This window comes from Dromiciops gliroides, chromosome 3, assembly GCF_019393635.1.
Source record: "Dromiciops gliroides isolate mDroGli1 chromosome 3, mDroGli1.pri, whole genome shotgun sequence".
NCBI lineage: Eukaryota > Metazoa > Chordata > Mammalia > Microbiotheria > Microbiotheriidae > Dromiciops > Dromiciops gliroides.
The window spans coordinates 506,277,596-506,287,700 of record NC_057863.1 but is presented as its reverse complement, the minus strand read 5'-3'; the positions used below and the strand labels follow the sequence as shown (position 1 = coordinate 506,287,700).

The 10,105-nt window shown below is 36.5% G+C and overlaps 1 pseudogene; it reads left to right on the top strand.

The window, feature by feature from the left end:
- The first annotated feature begins 1,096 nt into the window (after window positions 1-1,096).
- On the top strand, window positions 1,097-2,029 carry LOC122748854 (annotated as a pseudogene).
- The last annotated feature ends 8,076 nt before the right edge of the window (window positions 2,030-10,105 follow it).

The window sequence follows — 10,105 nt, the reverse complement described above, 5'->3', positions numbered from 1 at the left end:
CTAAAACACTCTATTGAAGACTACCTTTCAAGTTGACATTGAATTATTAAAGACTACTCTTTGTGAGGTGTTCCACCAAGTTCAAATTCATAAAACTTCACTTTATTTCCATTTCATGTCTCTTTCCATTTTCCATTATATGTTTTTATCAAATATTTTGTCAAAATTTAAATATAATAAGTGTATGCTATTTCTCTTGTTGCCCATTATATTAATCTGCCATTTTATTCAAAAATGTGCTAAGACCTGAAGAACTCTCCCCATGGAAGACAACCAAATTTCTTACTAGCTCATAGAATTCCAATTATGTGCCCCTAGTAATGACTCTGAATCCCCTTTTCCTTATCTTTGAAAAGGAGACTGAGGTAATAATAATTCCCAACTTGATAAGCTCCAAAAGTAATTGATAGGAAGCTCAACAGCCACTGGACTGTGAATAGTTTCACAAAGATTCAAGAACTTTGATGAATTGCTGTGAAGTGAGTTGATTTTTGGTTCTATATTTTATGTTGTACTTGCTATGTGAACTTAAGCCATAATGTTCTTTAAAATTTATATATATATATATGTATTTACATATATATATATGATACCTACTTAAATATTTTCACATACATTCTATTTTAGTTGTATGGGTCAACATTATTATTATTGGATGTGAGAGAGAAGTTCAAGCATGGCTCTTTACAGAAGTCTGGTTTACATGCCTTATATACTTGGTAGGCTGACAGTCTTCAGTTGATGGAAGGAAAATAGGCAGAGACAAAAGAAACAAAAAAATTTATAGGGGGCAGCTAGGTGGCACAGTGGATAAAGCACCAGCCCTGGATTCAGCAGGACCTGAGTTCAAATCCAACCTCAGACACTTGACACTTGCTAGCTATGTGACCCTGGGCAAGTCAATTAACCCTTATTGCCCTGCAAAAACAAACAAACAAAACAAAACAAAACAAAAATTTTAAAAGGATAGGAAAACAATTTCTATTATAATTTCACTGTTCTTCCTGAGGTCTCACTAAAGACTGGCAATAATGAGAACCCCCTTTTCCCCTCTTGTCAACAGATTATATCTTTTTTTACTCTACATTCAAAAAGAATGGAGAAAGGAAATTATTCACTAGTGACTGAATTCATCCTCATAGGACTAACAGACCATCCTGAGCGCCACCTGCCACTCTTCTTCCTGTTCCTAGCAATTTATTTAATCACTGTGATGGGGAACTTGGGCATGATTATACTTATTGGGCTGAGTTCTCATTTTCACAACCCAATGTATTTTTTTCTCTGCAATTTGTCCTTCATTGATCTCTGTCAATCAACTGTCATCACACCCAAAATGCTAATGAACTTTGTGTCAGAGAAGAACACCATATCTTATTCTGACTGAATGACTCAGTTCTATTCTTTTGGGTTTTTTGCCATTTCTGAATGTCAGATCCTGGGTGTGATGGCATATGACCGTTATGTTGCTATTTGTCATCCCCTCCGTTATAGTCTTATTATGTCCTATCAGGTGTGCTCATGGTTGGTGGGTGGGGCGTATGCATTGGGTTTGGTTTGGACCATAGCTCACATAGGCTGCTTGCTTCAAGTACTATTCTGTAAGGAAAATGTCATTAATCATTACTTCTGTGATCTTCTTCCACTCTTGGAACTCTCTTGTTCTAGCACCCATGTCAATGAAGTGTTGGCTCTGGCCTCCAGTGCGTTTAATATCCTTTGCCCATTCCTGATCATTATTTGCTCTTATGTTTTAATCATTGCTAGCATTTTGAAAATTCACTCCACTGAAGGCAGATCAAAAGCCTTTAACACCTGCAGCTCCCATATTGCAGCAGTTGGTGTCTTCTTTGGCTCCCTTGCATTCATGTACCTGCAGCCATCTTCATTCAGCTCCATGGATCACGGGAAAGTGTCCTCTGTGTTTTACACTATCATTGTGCCCATGCTAAACCCCCTCATCTACGGTCTTAGAAATAAAGATGTCGAAATTTCTTTAAACAAAGTGATAGCTAGAATACTCCAGTGAAAGGAGAAATCCTAGAAAAATGGCTTAATAGGTTTAGTGCATGCTGAGCAGGGGAAGGCAGGGAGTGGGAGAGAGATGGAGAGGGGAGAGAATGAAGGAGAGAGAGAGAGAGAGAGAGAGAGAGAGAGAGAGAGAGAGAGAGAGAGAGAGAGAGAGAGAGAGAGAGAGAGATTAGTATAAAACAGACACTATGCCCCACACCTATAATTCATTAGAAGACTAAATTAGAGCTACTTTGGGGACATTTCTCAAACTAGTCAGATACATTTCTCTTTCCGCATTTATCCTTTTTGACTTGCATTCCAGCTGGGCTGTAAAATTCAAGCATAGCTTGACCTGCTCCTGATATTTAAAGAGTTGCTTTGCTATTTTAGATTTCTCTATGTATATTCAGTTTTCCCAGATGCCCCTCTGTGGGCCAGTGATTCCTGTAGCTAGCAGTTAAATCTCAAAGGTTTCATAGGATGATTGTTACTGAGAATGCTAAAGCTAGAAGAGCATTTAATGGTTTACAAGTTCAAGTTCTTGTTCTTCCGCTGAAGATACTGCCTTTAAAAAACATAAATTATTTGCTCATAGTCACAGAACAGGTCAAGAACAAAACCAGCTCTTGCTTCCAAGTCTCTTGATTCTTGGCCTATTTTCTTCTCCAAAACATCAAGTAGTCATCTAGACAAAGGAATTAGATGGAGGGAAACACAATTACAACCTTCAGTGCGAATGGATGTGTAAAGGAGGTATTAAGGATCCATCCTCTAACACCATAATAGTTGGCCTCATAATGGTAAGGAGGAGTGTTTCTAACAGACATTATTTTTCTTCTTGCCCTGAATAAAGCACAGCACCAATAGCAGCTACAAGAGCATGAGTTGTTAGAGAATTCTGCTACACTGGATGTTTTGTTTTTGGTCTTTTTGTGGGGCAATGAGGATTAAGTGACTTGCCCAGGGTCACACAGTTAGTAAGTGTCAATTGTCTGAGGTCAGATTTGAACTCATATCCTCCTAAATCCAGGGCCAGTGCTTTATCCACTGAGTCACCTAGCTGCCCCCTACACTGGATGTTTTATTTTTTATTTATTTATTTTTTTTTAGTGAGGCAATTGGGGTTAAGTGACTTGCCCAGGGTCACACAGCTAGTAAGTGTTAAGTGTCTGAGGCCGGATTTGAACTCAGGTCCTCCTGACTCCAGGGCTGGTGCTCTATCCACTGCGCCACCTAGCTGCCCCCTACACTGGATGTTTTAAAGCTGACTTTGGCACAGGTGTGAAAATGGCAGATATTTTTAGATTTTTTTTAATGTATTGATTGGGTTTGATCATTTTTATCCTCCCTCTTCTTTTTCTTTAAAAAGTGTTATTTGTTACATGGGAAGCCTCTGTGAGAAATGGAGAAAGCCCTGATTATTAATAGAGAATTTAATTACAAAAAAAGGTTTTCCAGGCCCAATAGTTTAAAATTTGTAAATTACCTTTCATCATGTCTTCTTTAAAAGTACACCTCACTGCCATTATACTCTGGGCTATCTATTTTCATGAATGTTTTCTATATTTGTGTGTGACATTTCTCTCAAGGTTTAACTGTGAGACCAACATTTTGCTCTTGCTCTGATATCTTAAATAACCTAAACTATGCTTATGTAGTGGAAAGGATTAAGACTGTCATGAATTCTGAGTCAAGCACTGCCTCAGGAGTGTAATCTCTGGGACAGAGGATGTGACATATGCAGGAATGGTTGGAGCCACATCAGAAAGTACTGAATGTGGTAATGTGTGTTTGGTACAAGGAAGAGATGGAATAGCAGCTAGTGTAAGATATTTGATAGGCGTGTTGAGGTTCAGTAGACTCTAGGACAGCTTCCTAAGCCCTTGGCTCTGACACCACCTGTACTTTCAAAGGCCAGAATGAGAGGTTGTTGACTAATTTTCTAGTTGGGAGAATAGATAACAAACTCTGAAGTATGGTGTCCATTTCTTTCTTCATCTTCTCTTGCCTGAGGAGGGCAGAAGGTGACTTCAAAGCTTGATTCATTTTGGAATTGCTTTTCGAATTTCTTCATAAATAATTTCAATTTTTTCTTGTCTAGATAAATCTAATCACAATACCTGCTCTTAAGTTATGTGTTGTCTAATTTTCCAATATGATGAGTAACTGAATGTGTTATGATACATGATTAGCAGGTAATATTATAACCTATAAAACCATTAATGTGGGGGAAAATTGGGGCAATATAATAAACATAAAGCTTATGCCTCAAATTTATAGTTTTATTTGAAATTAAATAGAATATTATAGTTATGAAACTAGGACATAAACCATAGATTAAACTTTATTGCATATGTACTTACAGAAAGGTAAAGAAATTAAGCCTATTCTAAAAGCTGTTCATTCCAAGAATGTACCAAGTTTTTTATCTGTTTATTTTAGTAATTTTCAAATGTTTGGGTCTCATCCCAGAGTCCTTAAAACCCTATGTTATATTCTGTTATGCTTCACAATAGAAATGCATCTTTGAATTGCTTCTTTATTATTTTGAGGAACAAAATTTGTCATGATTTGCAACTTTGCATGTAGAAAGATATTCATCAAGAAAGTATTATTTAGGTTGCTTTTTAGAATATATAAAATTTTTCATTTCCTTCAGTGCCTTTAACTTCTCTCTTATTTCATATTGTAACTCTGTTGTACCTCTCTCCTTGAAATTACCTAATATATAAAATACTATACACACAAGTATATAAATTTAAAATATAGATACATTTGAGTGTGGAGACAGAAACATTGTGGTAGTAGTAATATTGATGTTATGTATAATATGCACATATAGACAGAGATAGGTTAGATAGATGATAGATAGATAGATAGATAGATAGATAGATAGATAGATAGATAGATAGATAGATAGATAGATAGATAGAATACACTTTTAATTCTAATAGAACTTACTCTAAATATAACACAGAAAATTTTCCCCCTCAACAATTCTGGTATTTTGCTTTGGATCAGTGGCTCTCAAAGTGTGGTACAAGAGGGGTCAGCTAGGTGACACAGTGGATAAAGCACCAGCCGTGGATTCGGGAAGAAGATCTGTGTTCAAATCTGACCTCAGACACTTAACGCTTACTAGATGTGTGACTCTGAGCAAGTCACTTAACCCTCATTGCCTCACCAAAAAAAAAAATAAAGCGTGGTACAAGAATACCTAGAAGTCTTCAAGACCCTTTCATGGGGCCCATGAGGACAAAACTATTTTCATAATAACACAAAGATTTCTTTTATTTCTAATATAGTAAATATACATATAACACACCAAATAAAAGTTTCTTAGGGCACTCAATGTTTACCAGGATAAAGGAGTCTTGAGAAAAAATACTTGAGAACCACTGCTGTTAATCTGTATTTCTCAGTACACATTTTTAAAGGGAATAACAGATTGTCACACTACAGTAGTCAGTCTTCACAAAATCTGAATGGATTCCTTGCAAAGAAGTGACTTTCCATGACTGAAAATTGCAATTAATAATAATTATTATATTATAATAAATAATAATAATCATTATAATAAATATTTTTTTACTCATTCAGTCATTCATTTTTTGTCCTCAGCACAGTAGCTTAAATACTGGTTCCTGTGATCAATTCTATACAATTTATCAAACATTTAGTGAGTACACACTAAATGTAGCACATTGTATTAGTAACTGGGAATAAAAAGACAAATGAAAAACAGCCACTCACTTTCCATGGGGTTTGTGATTTTTTAAATTATTTTATGATATTTTCATAATAATACTAAGACATTTAAATGTCTATTGTGGTAGACATAGATAGATAACTCACATAAATGAAAGGGTTGGGTTTTTTTTAAGAGTACTAAATATTTAGCAGGATGAAAGTCCTAAGACCAAAAAGTTTGAGAACCACTGCACTAGATATCTATTTCCTAATACAAGCTTTTAAAGGGAACAGACTGTCATACTGCAGTAGCTAGTCCACACAAAATCTGAAGCAATCCCTCACAATAAAATGACTTTCCATTAGTGAAAATTCTGTTATTATTATATAATTAATACTGTATTGCTATGAATGTAAGATCCTTGAGGGAAAGGATCATTCCATTTTTGTATCTCTAGCCATCCATTTTCCTGAAATGGTGCTTTGATTCATTCTTTACCTTTCACTCAGACCCTGACCTATCCTCCACTTTCTGCTTTTGGGTCCTGGACTTCTAAAAGGTAAGAGTTCATCATTTGTGGCTATTCAAAGACCCATCTCAATGCAATCTACCATCTTCTTGCCATACAGCAATTCTGGTCCCCACCCAGATACATTCACACTCACTCACACACACACACACACACACAAATTTCATCTCTACCTCTGAGAATAATAATCAGAACCATCATGATTGCTAGAAAGAATTTTGAATCAGTTGGCCTATCACTCCACCCACAATCACTATGATTTCCTGGCCCAAAGGGATCCTCCCTTGCCATCCTTCCTATATTGTCTTCCCTCTTTAGAATATAAATTCTAAAGACTTGCTTTATGTATTTGTGACCTCAGCATTTAGCATAGTCACTGGCACATAGTATTCACTTAAAAAATAATTTTTCACTCATTCATTCATTTCTATCTTTAGAACAGTACTATATATTAATATTTGCTCAAATAAGTTGACTTGTAAATTTCTGAAAAGTGTTATGGTGGAATTTAATCACCAGGGCCTTGTGATGTTTAAAATCTAAATATAGTATCTAAAAAAACTAATGTGTGATCCCCTTAAATTAGAAGCTTTACCACCAGTCTTTGGGCATTAAGCATTTATTAAAGCATACTAAGTATTAGAAAAAAGAGAACATGTGGAGTTAAGAAAAGGCATGTCTAGCCTAGAGTTCCAGCCTGGTCTGGTTCTTCCTCAAGTCCTCTGCCATAAGCCTGCTTCAACCATGAACTCTCTCAAACTGAGTGTGCAAGCTTTTTATAGGTATGGAGCAGAGGCAGTCCTTACACACTGCTTCAAGCTGATTGGCACGTGTCATCCAAATCCATTGGTTCACTGGACTTGAAGGTGGTCTCTAGTTGAGTTCAAAGTCCTTAGCTTCTGAGAACAATACCGTCTTAAGGGCAGGCCAGGTGTGGTTACAATCTAATTAATTTGAAGTAGGCTAATCAGCAAAGTCAATCACTTTCACTTAATCCAATCAGTTTAGATTAATCTCCAGGTGAGCCTTTGAGTATCTGCCAAATCCCATTATTTTCTCACAGACTCAAGAGTCCTTATTTGTGGAGATTGACTACTCAATACTCCATTTCCAGAGGAGAGGGAGGGGGGAAGTGGCAGAGTTGGCAAGAGTTTGAAAAAGATCTTGGTCTTCTGTCTTCCAACTTGAAGAGAGAAAACACATGGTTCCAGATTCTCTTCAGGTTGGGGTCCCTAAAGATAGATAATAACTTGAAGAAAGCTGAAGTGGAGAAGAGCTAGCACCTCAGTCATGTCCCCAACCCAGCATACCATCCTAAACACATGTGAATTTTCCCCTGAGTGAGATCTAGGACTCTTAGATGAGATCAGATAACTTGCTCTAATTGGGAGAGATCATTTATTCCATGTAATGCCTTATAAATTCTCATCTGTATAATTCCTCTGATTCCTGTTTGTTATCAGCCAAGCTCTGAGAGGAGCATCTGAGTAACCTTAATGAAAACCGTCCAGGTCACCAAAATAAAAATCCCCTCTATAATATCCTCAACAATTGGTCATCAGATTTCCTCTTCAACAACTCCAAGCATGAAGAATACAAAAGTGAATGTCACTGTTAATTCTCATCATAAAAATGCAAGCTATTAATTTGGAACTATGCCCAACGGGCTATAGAAATGGGCATACCCTTTGAACCAGTAATATCACTGCTAGGTTCTTATCCCAAAGACATACCCAAAAAGAGAAAAAGATCTATTTGTACAAAAATATTTATAGCAGCTCTTTTTGTGGTGGGTAAGAATTGGAAAGCAAAGGAATGCCTATCAATTAGAGAGTAGATAAACAAGCTGTAATATATTATGGTAATAGAATATTATTGTGCTATAAGAAATGACAAGCAGGATGATTTCAGCAATGCCTGGAAAGACTTATATGAACTGATGTACAGTGAAGTGAGCAGAACCAAGAGAACATTGTACACAGAGACAGCAATTATGTTTGATGAAGAACTGTGAATGACAACTGTTCTCAGTAATACAATGATCTAAGACAATCCAAAAGGACTAATGATGAAGCATATTATCCACCTCCAAAGAAAGAAATGATATTGATTGAACACAGACTGAAGCATGCTATTTTTCACTTTCATTTTTCTTTTATTCAAGTTTTCTTACACAAAATGACTAATACGATAAGGTTTTACATAATTACATATGTATAACCCACATCTGATTGCTTACCACCTCAGAGAGGAGGAAGGGAAGGAGGGGAAAAAATTGGAACTCAAAACTAAATAAAAATGTTCATTATTATTTTTAAAAAGAAAGAAAAATGCAAGTTATTGTTATTTTGGTTGAGAATTAAATTACCGTGGGGCTAGCCTGTGTTTTCTAAAATATTGCTACTTATAAATTAATGGCTATTGTATAACTTTTGTCAGTAAGCATTTATTATTAATTAATATCACATATTATTAAAGTATTGACCACGTGTCTCCCTAACTTTCCCACTAGTCACAGGCTTACAAGCCTAAACAATTATATATCCTGCTTATTGAGTGAAGAGGATAGTACATGGAGAGAGTCCCAGCAAGAAGAGGGCAAGCCCTCTGTTGGTGCAGCATTTTTCCTCTTAATAGAAGTTGCTCCTTACATACTTATTAAAGCTAATTGGCAGGGCAGATAGGTGGCACAGTGGATAAAGCAACGGCCTTGGATTCAGGAGGACCTGAGTTCAAATCCAGCCTCAGACACTTGACACTTACTAGCTGTGTGACCATGGGTTACCATGAATTCAGATAGGTATACCTTAATCCCATCAGTTCACTGAGCTAGTCAAAGTATCTATTCTCCAACTCTATTGTATGCCCTGCACAGGATTAGAACTCCTTCCTAAAAATTGACCTCTGAAGTGGGGGGGGGTAGAAAGCCAACCAAAACTGGGTCCCTCCTGGGTCCCCCTAAGAAATCCGTTATGAATAATTATTTTCTCATATGGTCCTGTGATTAGAATAGTGACTTCATTATTTTTTTTCCTTATCTCTACTAGAGTCTTATCAGAAACTTTCCTAATCCTTTGGATTTTATATCTAACACTCTTCTACCTAGTCAGGGATAGATAAGAAGACCCATATGTACACTAGCATGAGGACACCAGAGCTTTGTCATAGGTGCCAACATGTAGGAGGCACATACTTTGTTGATAGTAAGATTTACCAATCAGCTGTTTGCTCCATTTCATAGGAAAAAAAAAAAGACTGATATATACTTCCGGGTATAACAGGGCATCTTGACCACACGACTGTCTACCATGACTCATCTGTGGGAACAAAGTCCTCCTAATCTACTTCTTGGACTGAAGACCCATGCACTGGCACCAAGCATATATGTATATGTATATATGTGTATATAGTATTATATATATTGTGTATAAATATATGCACATATTAACACAAGAAGTCAGCAGCTAAGGAAATATACTGCTGGACACTGTCAACCCAACTCCTATTACAACTCATTCCTTTTCAGTGTGCACCCTAAAACTCTTTTGTATTATTAATATACTCCCTTTCACCTATAAGAAATAATTATTAATGACCAATATCTTGAGGGATCCAAAGATCTCCCCTTCTTTGTTCTCCCTACCCCTCCACACAAAGGTCAACTCTTTGAGATTCTATCATCTTATGTAGGTCAACCCACCTGAACCTGAAGCTCAGGAAAGGATTTACAGATGAGATTAAACTACACCTAGATGAAACTATTTTGCTCTGACCAGCTTGAGTGGGAGGTCTTGTATTCCTTTATCTGAAGTCATCCTCAGACTTATTTTAATGTAACCCATCTTCAAATCATGTCAACCAATCAGATTTGA